At 40.2% G+C, this 15732-nt stretch overlaps 1 protein-coding gene across 5 annotated transcripts in view; it reads left to right on the plus strand.

Moving 5' to 3' along the window:
- Positions 1-2639: 2639 nt before the first annotated feature.
- Positions 2640-15732, plus strand: part of Lypd6 (LY6/PLAUR domain containing 6) — a 139196-nt gene continuing 126103 nt past the window's right edge. For 3 of the 5 annotated variants that reach the window (XM_040294292.2, XM_040294290.2, XM_078017400.1), the window contains exon 1: positions 2640-2788. The gene's annotated coding sequence lies outside the window, so the exon portion shown is untranslated. Of the gene's footprint in view, positions 2789-4190; positions 4289-15732 lie in introns of all 5 variants that reach the window. The other 2 variants (XM_040294291.2, XM_005315815.4) reach the window with 2 other exon arrangements.

A 15732-nucleotide genomic window follows, 5' to 3' on the forward strand; every position in this document is an offset into this window, starting at 1 on the left:
TCTATGACACTTATCTCAGTTTGAATTTTTTTTTTCTTTGATTTAATGTCTGTCTCTCTCAGGGTGCACTCCAGGAGAACAAATACAATGTATATTTTCATCATTGTGCCTGGCACATAGAAGAAGCTGGATTAACAGTCATTGAATAGATATAGTGCCTGCTATTGAAGTACAGCCCTGAGGAACTGATAATTCGACCCCTGGCAGTTTTGAAGACTTCATTATAATGGTGACGTTTGAAGTGAATCTTGAAGCTGAAGTAGGAACTTGCCATTGAGGGGAGAGGAGAGTTGAGGGGGAAGACAAGACAACATTCCAGCACTGGGAGGTCTTAGACACAGACTGTGAAGGTCCACTTCCCTGGCAAAAGTTGCCTATGAGGATAGGGGCAGGATGAGGCCCACAGGGAAGGCTGAACTCAGACCAGGAAGGAAAGGCCTTCGGTTTCAACTTCATTATTTGGGGGACTGACAGATTTTAATGATGTGATCACATTAGCAATTCTCAAATAGAGATGGCAGTATGGAGAGAAGAATGTAGCTGTTGCTACAGCTCTGATAACACAGGATAAGGCAACAGAGATGTTGAGGGATAGACCTGAAAGTTATTCCAGAAGATAGAATTAGTGATTAATAAGATATGAAGGGTAAAGTAGAAGGAAGACTTAACACCTTAGCTTTACTGATGATGCCTGAGGAATACTCTATGGTAGTTGACATTGTTTATGATATTACATGTTCTTTAGAAAATTCAACAAAATATAAAGAAGAAAACAGGATGCTACTCATTATCCCAACACACAGAGTAACCACTGTTGATATTTTATATGCACATCATTCTATATTTTTTAAATACACTTTTTGGAGAGAGTGAGGGAGAGAAAGGAGAGAGAGAGAGAGAGAGAGAGAGAGAGAGAGAGAGAGTCAGTCAGTCTAAGGATTCCATTTCTATCCAGCACTATGGTCTTATGAACTGCCTTAATATGCTGAACTTCATTTTGAATTCAAATATTAAGTTTTAACTAAACTATGCACGAAATCATTCTTTTTTAAAAAAATCAAATGAAGTAGGTTCGTGGTGGAGAACTGAAGAAGGCAATTTCTTCCCTGGAAAGGAAGCTAAATGAGTGGCAGCCATGACACCCTGGACGTGCCCTCATTAGTAACAGATACTAACCTACAGAGGTTATCTACCCAGATACTGGGGGACACAGCCAGGGTCAGTTTGATTAATTCATATTTAATCTATTAAAAATGCTGAGCCTTGTAGGAAGACAAACACTGGAGCATCTCCATCTTGTTTGTCCAAAGGTCTAAAGGAGTGCTAATTATTTTTGTTCACTTGAACCCTGAGCTTGTGTAAATTTGTGCGCATAAATTAACTGTGAGGAAGGTTAAGGAGCTGTTGATTCAAAATACCTTATCCTAACCCCTTCCAAATAAAAGGATGCTTTAGGGGGGAAAAATAAAGGATGTTTTGATGTTGAAATAGATTATAATAGATTGAAGAGGAGAGGCAGGGAGATTCAAAAAGGCCCGGAGAAGAGGGGTGGGGGTTGGGGGAAGACCTCTAAGACCCATGTAGCCATTGTGGCGGGCATAGCTAAGGTAGCCTAGCAAGGCAGTTACCAGGCTAAGGGTTGTGGGGCGGCTAGTCCCGAGCTCCCCCGTGGAGTCCTTCCTTCAGATTTCCTGGGAGACCCTCCCTTGTCACCCCAGCTCCCCATCAGCTTCTGGCTTAGTTCAGATGGACGAAGACAGAGATGAATTCTGCTTGCACTTCAAGGCTCCCAACTGAAAACTCCAAGAGCATCAAACATGATTTACAAGGAAGAGAAAAATCAGTATCCTGAGAAGGGTGGGCTGGGTTGGGGGCGTTACTTGGGGAAAGGGTTTGGCAGAACGCAGGAGAATTATTCCCTGGGCGATTCCCACCAAAAACCATAATTAAATTCCCATTTCCAAACAAACATCTGCCTCCCCATCCCTGTATCCACTGTCCCTCAGTCTGGGTCCTCAATTGTAAATGTCAAGCAGCTTCTGCACGCCCTGGCGTTTGGAACTCCACTTGCTCTTCAGTTCCAGCTCAAGTTCAGCGGGTGTCTCGAAGGGGAAGGGTAGAGCGTGAGATTTGGCTTGGTCCCTTCGGTTTTACCAGGCAGCTGTTGGGCAGGGTGAGTTGGGCTGCTCAGAGAGAGGCACCGGGGAGCCGGTGTCGCGCACAGGAAGAAATCTGCAACCTGAGCAAACACTGCTTGCTCTGGACGCTCACTGTGAACAGGCTTCCCGGGCAGGTCCCAAATCCCCCACCTTTTCCGTTCACCCAGTCTGCCAGCGAGCGGCGCCGGGGCTCCCCACCTGCGCGGGGCGGACGTCTCCTGCTGGCGGGGAGTTTACAGACTTGGCGCTCAGTCTGACTCTCTCGGAGTTGGGTCGCGCGCGCCAGACCAATGAGCGCGCACCGCGGAGGGCTCGGCTCCTCCTGCGCGCACTGATTGGCTCCCACGACCCGAGAGGCCGGGCTGGCCGGCCGCAGCAGCGGGCGCCCGCGAGTGCGGGGCGCGAGTGGGAGTGGCGCGCGCGCCCCCCGTCGGCCCCCGCCCCCTGTCCCTCCCCGCCGCGATCTCTCCTTCCCTCCTCCCTCCCTCCCTCCCTCGCTCCCTCCCTGCGCTCCCGGGCTCCGGCCGCGCGCTGGCGGGGCTCCGCATTGCACACTCTGGGGGCGCCGCAGTGTTCGTGGGATGGGGCAGCTGGCTGCCGCTGGCGCCCCGAATCCGCGCGCAGCCCGGGTGAGTAGAGACGGGCTTCCCCGAGGAGCACAAAAGGAGACCGGTTGGTGGTAGCGGGCCCCCAGCTGATGCCTGGCCTGGGCCAAGCCTGCGAGTGGGCTGAGTCGCTGGAACTACCTAGCGCTAGGACAGCCTTCACCCCCGCCCCAAGGCCAGCTGAGCTGTGGGGACGGCCTCTACACCCAGCTTTCATGCTTTCCTTCGGAGTGGGCAGAAAGCGCTGCGCGTGTGTCTAGAGGGGCGTGTGTGTGCCTGTGTTTTGTGCTGGAGCGCGGTGGGGTGGGATGGAAACGTCAGGAGCTGCCAAGTTCAAGGCTGGAGGAATCTTCTCCAGGAGTAATTCAGTACCTTCTCAGGGCCAAGCGTGCATTCACCAGGAACTCCAGCTGGAGAGAGTTCCCCGGTAGCTAGCGGAGTGGCAGCACCCCACATGTTGCTGCGGGGGGTGGTGTTAGTGGGTTGGAGAGAAGCCGGCTGCTAGGAGGTGCACTGTGCTGGGCCACCTCCCAGTTGCTGTGAAAGGGTGCTAGGCCCTTGGACAACCCACTCCTAGGATCCTGGGCGGAGTCTGTCCACCTAAAGTAGGGACTTCTTCTGGGCTTCACTTGGTGACCGGTTTTCTCTTTGGTAACAGCAGTTCGGTTGATTCATATTTGACCAAGCCATCAATTTCAACATAAAACTCTATTTTCCATCTAACTCATTCTGACCCCCCACTGCAGTCTCACCACTTCTGCCAGCAACCCCTCCAGACCCTTAACCCCCATAGAACCTACTATTTGCTGTGTGATTCAAACTTGATATTTGGATATGATTGTATCTTGCGTGGTCCCAGGTATCTTTAAGTGTCACAATCACTTGCCATCCTAATGTACTCCGGAGACTTGTTTTAATTTCGGAGCATTGGGGAGGTGGAAATAGATCTTTGATAGCGACTTGTTGGTGGAACAGCATTGACCTCCCAGAGCACATGACAAAAACAATGTTAAGCTTCTCCCTTCGGTAACCTACCCAAGGTGTGACCTCCAAAATTCAATTTTCTTTGTGGGAGGCAAGGGAGTTTAGATTCTCTAGGGGGAAGCTTATTTCTTGTTAAATTGACTTGCGGTGACATACACTCTGTTCTGCTCTGCTCTGGCCAGCCATTGCAGATGCCATGATATTATTAGAGCAATTCCCTTAAAGCCATTACATTTTCTTTCCAGTGAAAGGAACTCCAAGTAGCTGTTTAAAATTTCACATCTGCAACTTATTTCTCTGGAAGACATGAATGGTTACTGTATATGTGCTCACGTGTACCAAGTTTGCAAAAGATATTTGTGCAATCGTCCATGAAATGGCTTAATGCACATTTATGTTAAACCCATTTAAATGTAAAACATCTATCTGTTTTCAATTTTAGTTTCCACCTCAACCAAAGCCACCAGAATGAAACAAGACTTAAAAGAGGCTTCCTTGTTGAAACAGAGGTTTACTGCACTCTAGTCTTGAGAGCAAACAGTAAGCTTTTTGAGCTCATAGATACATAAAACCTGCTGAAAATTGAACATTGGTTTCTTGGGTTAAAAATATCAGAAATGCTTCCAGTCCAAAAAAGGTAGACACAGTTCATGGGGTTATTTTTTGAATTTGTCGATTGCCTTTGTAAGGTGAATGTTTATAGCAGAGAATGTATAAATTGCTGATTCTAGGCAAGTAATGCCAAGTAAAACACCATACCATGTATTGTATTATACTGTACAGTTTACATCACCCCCATTTTACACATGGAACAACTGAGGTTCTCAGAGGTTGAGTTTTCCAAGGTGAATGGCAGAGTTCAAATCCAAGTTGCCCCTAAATCCTTCCCTCCCTTCTTCCTTATTCCCTCTCCCCTTCCCTACTTTTCTTCCTTCATACTGGGTGACATCTTTGATGTTTGCCTACTTCTAATTCTACATCTCATTTTACTATTCAATCCACAGCTTCAGGGACCATAATGTACCACCCTTGAAAGGCTCTGCTGTCTGCTAAATATCACTTAGCTCCCACCAAGGTGTGGGCTAATAAAGATTTAAAGAGAGAGCTAATAATGATTTTAAAGAACCACCCTTTTCATTTTATTATTTTTAGTAGTAAGTTGTTAAAGATACAAATCATCATAACTCTGAAGAAGGATGTCCTAGTGGTAGTGTTTCAAGAAAATCAAGTGACCAATAGTGGCAAGAATTTTCCAGAAATATGTAAATTTTCTACTTTATAAGCAGAAATTCCTCATAAATTCTGTAGACAATTAACAATGAAGTCTTAAATGATTATTTCATTAGTGCTATTTTTATTTGAAAAAGAATTGACAAACAGATGACTTAAACCTCTAAAGAAAAAGTCCTGAAATCCTTATTAACTAGTGGACAAATGTAGGAGAAGACATTGGTTAAAGATAAATCATATTTTCACTTGCATAGGTAGCAATAAGAAACTTAGAGATATCTGCCTATCTGATTATTTATAAAAGCCCAGAAATTGCGAATCTTTTCTTGGAAAATTATTGCTCACATTATTTATTTGTGGCATTGCATAATATTTATTAAGATGAATGGTGTTAATTTTGTTTGCATTAATGTGGGTAGGTGTTGAATTTACTAGTAATATCTTGGTTAAATATTTGGGCTTTGGTTTCAAGTTATGGCTTAAAACATGCTATGGAACTTCAGAAAATGAACCTCTGTGTTCCAGTTTCTTATGTTTAGCACATGAATAATGCACCTACCTTATGCAATTGTTCAATTTACTTATGCAACAAATATTTAGCGATTTCCTAGTTTGTACTGCTCTGTTATATATGCCGGGGATACACGAGTTTACAAGTCTACCACTGATGACATAATTCATGCTTAGCATGGGACATGACATCTTATAAGTGGACCATGATTTTTAGTTGTTGATATTACACATTCATTCATGAAGTATTCACTGAGTACATAATAGATATAACACAGATTGGAGCATATAGTGATGAATGATATACATTTCAATTTAATTTAGTTCAGTGTTCTAATGGATAGAGAGCACTCCAAAGAAAGACATCAAGTGCATAATCATTCCCTAAAAGGGAATTCAGTGCTGACACTTGGAGCAGGGAAGAGGGCTGGAAAGAAATACTTAAAAAGCTGAATTGCTCATTAGAAAGTGGGAATATATAAATTCTCTTATGGGAAACCACCTATGATAAGAAGAATGAAGGCCTTGTACTCAAGTTCTTTAAAACATTAAATAGGGGGAAAAATTCAGGAATGAAAAATATTTGAAGGGTTATGTTACTAAATTGAGTCCATAAAGGGTGATAGATCCTGTGCCCACTCAACATGAAGTAGCCAAAGATGAATCTTTACAATATATTTCTAAAACAATAGTGAAAGACAAATACTGGGAAATCAGGATTGTGGAAGCAGTTGGCTTTCATCACACCTAACATACACTCAGAGATAAGACGTGATAAAATAGAGTATAAATGAATTCTTTGCTTCTATTTTTGCTGAGTAATATTCCTGTAGTAAGGCTCTCTCAAGCAGTACACACACTGGAGATAATATATCAAGAAGTGCTTAGGGTACTCCAGACCTAATCAGCACACTAGATACAAATAAATCACCAAGACTGTATGGCCTTTGTCCAAGTATGTTGAGGAAACTTGGTGTGTGACAGTTTGGGGGGGCATTTATGGAACATTGGCTGGTGTCCCTATGGGGTGCCTGTCAACGAAAGGGTTTCAGGGAAGACCCCGGGACCATTGAACCAGATCCACATGATTGGGAGATTAGTATTCAGAGCAAATGGATAGTAACAAATAATGATTTATATTAGAGAAAGGAAGAATAATGTATTAGAGCTAACGGAGAAACATGCGTTTGTTGTTAAGTGTTGTAGAACATGCAGTTTTTTAATCTTTCAGGAAGCCTAATGAAGTAACTGAGTCCCAGTTCTCCCTGTATTCACAGTCTTTTGTTATGAATGGGAAGCTGGCCAAGGAACCAAAGTGTAGATCAATAGGTGCTTCTGAGTGGACAAATAGGCTCTTCCAGGAGGTAGTTTGGAGATCATCTTATTTAACACTTGTACAAATGTTTATAGATAATAGGTGTTATGGGGAGCTGCCTCAGAAACACTCTAAATCTGAATTCAAACAAAAGAGAGCTTTATTTACCTGACCAGGGGCTGTCTCCCCCCTGTAGAGACTGAGGCTCTGTGAGAGAACAGCCCTTTCCTGGCCCGTGTCTTGACAACATCAACTCAAGGACTTTTCTCAGCATCATGCAAGCAAGCAAGTTACAGAGGCTAAAAAAAGCAGTTAGCTTAATCGCGTCTAGGTCCGAACAAGTGTTAGACAACCATATCCTGAGTTTCAGCTGAGCAGGGAAGATAATCTATTTTAAAGTCATGTACACCCATATATGTACTCAGACCCGGGATGTAGCTCACTAGGACCACCACTATATCCTGAGTTGGGTACATTCTGTGGGATACAAAGTACAGAAAAACAATTTTTAAAAAGAAGACAGCTTTCATTTCTCTTTCTCAGAAGTGGGTCATGCAGTTCCCTCTTCACAGGAGCAGTAGCAGAAAAACTGGGATAGAGTCTAGAACAGCTAAGGTAGAGTCCCTACGGCCACACTTGTATAGCCACAGTGACTCTGTTCCTGCTGTCCTAGTACTAGGGACTTATTTGATGCTTGCAGCTATCTGATTTACTTATCATTTTACTACTGATCAAGCTATACAATTGTTCACAACTATATTTGATTTAACCTTGTCTATATCTATATTAACCTATCAGCCTATATTTATCTATAACTATATTGGCATACTGACTTATCACCTTTCACTGTTCCATATCCTATGTATCACAGTTACATGATTTTATTACTATTACTTAGGATTCCTCACGAACTTATCTATGAACTTATGTCTTACTGTTGCTTATCCTTGTTATCTTACCTTATTCCTATAATCTATAACCTATGTATGACTTATTGATTATATCGACCCGTTCACACAACAATAGGCAGCTCTTATGGTAAGTAAAAACCAAGCTGCTAAAGTTGAACTATGGAAATAACTTGAAAGACCACTTAAATGGAAAGAAAAATAATAGAAGATTAAAGTCAAAGTGGAAGATTGAAGATAAGTGGACTTGGAAAAAGCAATCCCCAAGCACACTTTCAGGAGATGGTTTTAAATTCTGTTCCCATCAGTGGCTAACATAACTGGCTAGTATTTCAGTTCTTTAAAAAAAAATTGTCAATGTTAAGAGTAGGATATACAACTCTGTATTTGTGTGATACATAAAAATATATAGTTAAGTCTATATAAATCCACTGTTTCTGTTCATCTGTCTATATGGAGAGAAATGCATCAAGATACTAACAGTGAATATCTCTGGCTATTATGTATTGCAAGTGATTTTTGTTGTCTTTTTTTTTTTTACTTCAGTATTATCCAGATTTTCTAGTACATTGCATATGTATTGCTTTTATGATAAAAATGTTATGAAATATAGGTTTATTATTCTAACTCAAGATGTAGTGTGATCTTACCATAAAGAAAAGCTTATTTGATGATCATCATTTCTGTCTCCTGAAAATCTGTAGTTAAAATTTTTGCCTGTTATTTTCCCCCTTGAATTTTCTTTCTCTAGAAGGCAGTCTATTGAAGTGTTTTTTAAAAAAACATTTGGAATTATGGAAAAGTATGAACACCATTGCTTTTGTAGATAGTGAGAACTGGGAAATCTAAAGGTATTCCATTTTTTGCCATAACTATTAGCCTGTGAAGAACAGAGTTATGGAAGCATTGCTGATTCCCATCTAGAACTGAGGCATCTTGAGGACAGGGCACTGTCAATAGTACCTCGGTGCCTGTACCTTGGTACCTAGTACAGAGAAGTCTATCAGTAAACACTGTTGAATTTTCTGAATTAAATGAAAGGAATGAAAACTCTCATAGATGCACAAAAATTTGGAATAAGAAGAGTGCTTCTGGCTCATTGTACCCTCTGAGGCCCTAAGATTCAGTCATCTTAGTTTATCCTTGTTCCTGTAGGTCATCCTGAAATTCCTGTGTCATATAATCCTGGGCCATGAAAGTGGCTTATGGTGGTCATCTAGGATCTACCAGCTTATTCCCAACTTTTGTTCCAGTTCCCATCACTTGCATCCCTCTCTTACTTCATTTTGTTTCTGTGTTTTGATGCTAGTTTTTTCCTTGACTCTGGATTTTACCTCTGAGTCTTTGGCTTTGGTTCATCTTTTTTCCCTCACTGTGGATGATCCCAGTTAGCTTTGGTGAACTGGAGTCTTTGCAAGGGATTATTTTATATCCAAAACTATTAAAAATTAATAATTAAACATTTCTACAATCTGAATATTGGTACCCTCCCATTCATATGTTAGAACTTAATACCTAATGTGATAGTGTAGAGAGATGTGACCTTTGGGGCATAGCCCTCATGAGTGGAGTTAGTGCCCTTATAAAGGAGGTTGAAGGAAGCTTCATGCCCCCTCTGCCATTTGAGGATGAAGCAACAAGGCCCCATCTAAGAGGCAGAGAGTAAGAGCCCCCACCAGACACAAATCTGTTGGCACCGTGTTCTTGGACTTCCTGGCCTCCAGAACTGTAAGCAATAAATTTCTGTTGTTTGTGAATGGCCCAGTCTAAAGTATTTTGTAGGGTAGCCTGAAGAGATTAAGACAGATATTAACACTTGATCCCCACAAGGGATCTAGGATCCTTGTATATTTTTCAATAACACCAAATTGTGATCAAAATATTCAATTATTTACCTGGTCTTACTGGAAATTATCTTAGCAGAAGAACAAAATACTTATCTTGTTCTTATATAATATCTGGTGTATATGCTATATCATTAAACTCTTGTGTCATTTCTCCAGAAATGCAGACATGGAGGAATCAGATAAGAGCACTTCAATGATCAAGTTAGTGTCAAGGTTGTGAGTGAGGACCTGGGGGAAGTAGTTGTTATCTGATGACAGAATGTAAAGATAAGAACTCTAGCTTGGAAAGGCTGAAGGGACAGGATCCTACTACCTAGAAAGGATCTCCTTAAGTTCAATTAACCTGATTCTAAGACTACATTGGACCATCCCCAAAGGCTAACTAAACCAAAAGGTTATGGGGCAGTTGTTCTTCTTGGAGAGAGGCCTTGAATGGTTCACATAGCACAGTTCAGGAGTGAGGAATAGATCCACACTGGACAGAGGTGGGGGCATCTAGCTTAGAAGACTCATGCCAGCAGGTGCCAAAGTATCTTATAACAACTTCATAGGTAAAGCTTCCAGGGCTCACCCAAGGGAGTTGCCCAGTTTCGAGAATCATTCCTCAGAGAAGCACCAAACATGGTGTCCCATCAGATAATTTTAGTTTTTCTCTTAGTCTGCCAATTAGGGGTCATAGTAGTAACTGGTTTCTAGGACATTTAATCTCCATCACGTTGACATTTTACCCTCATCAGGTTGCTACAACAAAAGAGTTAGACAGATACCAGAAGTCAAATTCTAATGTACACAGTTACAAATAGAGTGAATTTGGGCTGTTTATCATGGAAATTAAAAAAAAACCAACAATAACTAGAACTAGAATACAATTATTGTTATTTGAAAACAAGGGATATTAGTTAGAAAGTGCTTAGCTCAGGGACTATGTAATTTCACCATCTTGTGTCCTGCAGTCCCACCAGCTCATCCTGGCTTTCTTTTGCTAAGAGGACACAGAGTGGAATTTAAGAGCTTGAGAAAAGTTTAGTTGTATGTATGGATAATTACAGCATGATGGGTTGTTAGGCAAAATGGATATTGGGTGTAAAATCTTTATCTTTGATAGAACTTTTAGAAGCTATGGATATAAGAATTCTTTTTTGGTACTGGGGAATGAACCCAGGGGTGCTTAACCACTGAGCCACATCCCTGGCCCTTTTATCTTTTTATTTTGAGACAAGGTCTCACTAGTTTGCTTAGGGCTTTGCTAAATTGTTGAGACTGGCTTTGAACTTATGAACCTCCTGCCTCAGCCTCCTGAGCTGCTGAGATTACAGATGTGCACCAGCATACCTGTCAAGAATTCTTATATCTAAGACTGTTCAACTATTTCTGCCCCCCTGCTTTGAAGTCATGATTGCTACTTATCAAAAGAAGTATCTTTAATTATTCCAAATTATTGAATAACAATGCAATTAATGTGTTTGAGTAGTGAGTTTGAGGTGAATATTTTAAAAAAATATACTGGATTTTTTAATGCCCTGAAAAAGCAAGAGAAATGAAGACTGCATTTTTCTCATTTCATTTTTTTTTGTCTTTTTCAGTAGCAAATAATATAATAAATTAGCAAGTGTGCACATTATTTAGATTTCCACCCTAGACATTTAGAAATACTTGTTCCTTTATGCCATTGAAGCAATTTAGGCAATGTATACACTTATTTACACTTATAATCATAGCATTTATGTTCCTCCACTTTTAATTTGCATGACTTTTCATCTATAGCATTCTACCTGCTTATGGGAGATTGTGTTAATTTTCCATGGCAGGTAGGCAGTAAAGGTGAGGGGGTCTAGGCTCTCCTCTGTTGTAATTCTGACTCTACCGATTGCAACCTGTGTGATCTTGGGAAAGTTATTCAGTTTCCTCCAGTTTAAGTGGTCGGCTGACCTTTAGCCAGTTGCTTACCCACTGGTTGGGCATCATTTGCCTCTACTATAAAATCAAGGGGCTGCACTAATTAAACTTTCAATCCCCAGATGAGTAGGAACCAACATATATTTTTTGACATTTAAAATTGCCATTACTGCTGATCTAAGAAAATGGTTTTGATTAACTGAAAGTGTAGCATAATTTGGATATATAGACCAAACAAAGTTAAACATATGAGAATTCTTGGCTTCTAAGGAGCATAAGATCTGTACTGAATAATTTAAAAGATCTAGCATTTCCCTGGAATTTGTTCTTTTCTCATTATATTGAGACATTCACTGTTCTTTGACTTGATTATTCATGTGGAATTTACTTAATTTCTTAGAATTTTTCTATCTTGGAGAGAAAAAAACATCCACTTTCAAGTGTTCTAAAAATGTTGCCACTTAAAAATACTGACTTTAATAGAAGTAATATTTTGCATTTATGTAGTAGCTTTCCATAGAAGATCAAAGGAATGGTATTAGAAATACATGGGTTTTCTTTTATGTATAACTTCATAGAAAATTTTTCTTTTATCAAATTCTTTTAATTCAGATTCCCAGTCACCCAACTGAGTGAGTTCACAGAAACTTCTGCAGCAGTCCTGACTCGCTCACAGTCAGCTGTGTCCTCAGTCAGGAGTGGCCTTCCATCCATTATTTCCCAGGTTACAAACCTTTTTATCCTTCAAGGCATCATTCAATGCAATCTCCTCAAAGAAGCCTTTTCTCCCAATTTACCCATCAGAGTAAATTTTACTCTTTTACTTATACATGTATTTTGTACTGACATATTCTTTTTATACATTCTTGCTTCTTATTTATATAATGACTTATTTCTCTGGGATGTTTGGCATGAGCTTGTTATCTTACACAGTGTGAACTCTCAATAAATACATTGCATAGCATGACAGTGTTCATAGAGAAAGCCTATAAAGATCCAGGGGCAATCACAAAGGACTGGTTTAGATGGAAAGGGTAGGTTTTGTACTATGTGACCACTGACACCTAATTTTGGTCTCTGGATATCTTTGAAGAACAAATAAACACCACAAGTTGTGAAGGTCCTTCTTGGGACCTTCTCTGCCTTTGTGCCCTAGGAATTCCTCCTAGGTATTGAGGGTGGTATGAAGCAGATACTAAGTCCTGAGTGGCCAATGACATAGACGTCTTCACAGGTAGAAATAAAAATCTGGAAGCCTCACATCTTTATACTAAGCAGGACAGTGCTTCTATAAGTGATAGGCAATTTCTATTAAAAGTTCAAGGAAGAAAATAATCATTCTCCTTCCCATCATTTAGACTTAATTATTCCTGTGTCATTTCTTTACAACTTTCTTACTGCTGTACTTTCCCTAGGTCACATGATGGCTGCTGAGTTATGCATATAGAATGTATTAAGTGTGTTGGATCCTTATTTTAATAGAATAAAATAGAGGGAAATATATTAAACTTGCTATATATAGATAAAGATGCACATGGTCCTTCTATGCTATTGCAAAACTTTTCATGAACCATCTCCCATATGGCTTCCTATTCATAGACGGGAAAAATGCCCAAAGGGCTGGTACTTATAAACAGAGGACCAGACTAGGTTAGATTTGTTTAATCTCTAATGACCAATGTTCTTCCTGTTCATTGCCATGGGTTGGAATCCCATCCAACTGACTCAGAGTGTTGTTTCAGGGAGCACTAGGTGAGATGTGGTTAGATGGCTATCAACTCCACCGAGTTCTGAGGAATGATACAAGGTTCAACTCCTCCTATTGCCAGTGTTGTTATTTTATCATTATTGTTGTTGTTGTTTTTATGATTTTGGTAAAAGTAAACCAGGCAAATGAAAACCAACATAGTATGACAGATTATAGCACAAAGGCTATTCAGAGGCTCAAATTTTAAGTGAAGGGCATTGCATTTAATAGGATGGAATGACATTTTAAAGAAATGTACTGTCTGTAATGGTTCTTTCTTCTTAATTTGGGAGTGACATAGGAGAGACCCTAGCTAGAAGGGGCAGTTTTCAGCTAGGCCATGTAAATGAAAAGAATATAGCGTGCTAGAACATCTACAAGACATTGCAGGCAAGCATGCAAACTTATTTTCTCTAACTCCTGGGCAGTGCAGACATTTTCTTGTGGACTTGAGAGCAGTGTATGATTGAACATGGAAAATGGAAGGGGAAAGAGTGTGGAGAAGAAGGAGCATAGCCACGACAATGTTTATAGTGACACAATTCACAATAGCTAAACTATGGAACCAACCTAGACGCCCTTCAGTGGATGAATGGATAAAAAAAAAAATGTGGCATATATATACAATGGAATTTTACTCAGCATTAAAAGAGAACAAAATCATGGCATCTGCAGATAAACAGATAGCGTTGGAGAAGATAATGCTAAGTGAAGTTAGCCAATCCCAAAAAAGCAAAGGCCGGATGTTTTCTCTGATATAAGGAGGCTGACTCATATTGGGATAGGGAGGGGGAGCATGGGAGGAAGAGATGAATTCCAGATAGGGCAGAGGGGTGGGAGGGGATGGGAGGGGGCAGGGGATTAGCAAAGATGGTGGAATGTGATAAACATCATTATCCAAAGTACATATATGAAGACAAGAATTGGTGTCAATTGTATTTTATATACAACCAGAGAATGAAAAAATTGTGCTATATATGTGTAATAAGAATTGTAATGCATCCCATTGTCATTTATTTTTTAAAAAATCAATAATAAAAAAAAACCTCACTGCAGATGAGTAGCAGAGAGGCACCATGTGTAAGGGGCAAGGAGCCAGTGGCCCTGCCTGGTGGTACTGATAAAAAAAATAAAAATAAAAATAAAAAAATAAATAAAAAGAAGGCGCTGAAGGACTTAGAATAGGGAAGGCATCATCTACTTTATAATCAATTTTAAAAAACTTCCTCCCCTTGACTGATTCCACTCCTATCAAGGGGATCCAGTTCCTGCTACTTCCACTATTAAAGCCATTCTCCTGGCAAGTCATTGTCTCAACTCCAGTGGAGGAGATTAGTGTCAAGTCTTCCCGGAGGAAAGAGCATGCTCATTAATAAATGAATTCAAGCTGAATAATATACGGATTAAGTAAGCAAGAAAAAGTTGAGGGAATGTAAGTCCAAGCAAAAGCACTGAGACGGAGACACAGAGAAAACAACTTCTACCTGGTGAGATGTGGGGGGAAAGGAAAGATTCTGGTATTTTTGCTTATTTCTCACTTTTATCTAAACTCATATAACCCTATTTGCCAATTAGTTGTAGAATTTTTGGCTAAGCCAGTTAATGTCTTTGAACTTCATTTTTCTCATTTGCAAAATGACTGTACAGGTTCAGCACTGCCTGAGAGGATTTGAAGGAGAGATCCAGTTGCTGGTGCCAGGGAGGGGAAATGTACAGTGGTAGGTATGGAGTTTCTGTTTGGGAGTGGTAAAAATGTTCCAAAATTAGACTGTGGTACTTCTCTGTGAGTATACTAAAAACCATTGAATTGTATACTTTAAAAGTGTGATTTTTTTATTGAGTGTGAATTATCTTTTAACAAATCTCGTTTAAAACAAACAAACAAAAAGATAAGTGTGCTTGGGAAGCAATAGGTTAAATAGTGTTTGCATTTTTTAAACTGCAGGACTTTTCAGAACTTTTAGTAAATTAATGTCCACTCCATTTGTCTGAAAGAAATATAATTAGTGAATTCCAAACCTATCCTACACTGATGCTCATTATGAGGGCTCAACATAACACCCTGGACTTGCTGATGTCTGAGGTCCTTCTGCTTTTAATATTTTTTTAGATGTTGATGGACCTTTATTTTTTCATTTTTTTATATGTGGTGCTGAGAATCAAATCCAGTGCCTCACACATGCTAGGCAAGCACTCTACCACTGAGCCACAACCTCAGCCCCTTGGTCCTTCTGGTTTAAAGTCCATGAATCTACAGTTACAGAGTTTGTCTCTCTTTCTGTATTTTTTCCTAACTAGCTTCTTAGCCTCTTACTTAGAAGAGTTTGTGTTGTGTGTAAACCTTTTGATCAAAAATGTACTGTCGGAAAACCCCTGCTTCTATTTTAAGAGAAATGTAGGATGAGAGTGCAAAGCTGCAAACTATGTATTTCCTGTATACTTTTACATTTTAGACTAGATTAAGTCATGGGCAGTCAAAATACAAGTAATGAATTTCCCAAGTGCAGGTGTGCACACACATATACACACGT

Source organism: Ictidomys tridecemlineatus, chromosome 7 (genome assembly GCF_052094955.1).
Source record: "Ictidomys tridecemlineatus isolate mIctTri1 chromosome 7, mIctTri1.hap1, whole genome shotgun sequence".
Classification (NCBI taxonomy): domain Eukaryota; kingdom Metazoa; phylum Chordata; class Mammalia; order Rodentia; family Sciuridae; genus Ictidomys; species Ictidomys tridecemlineatus.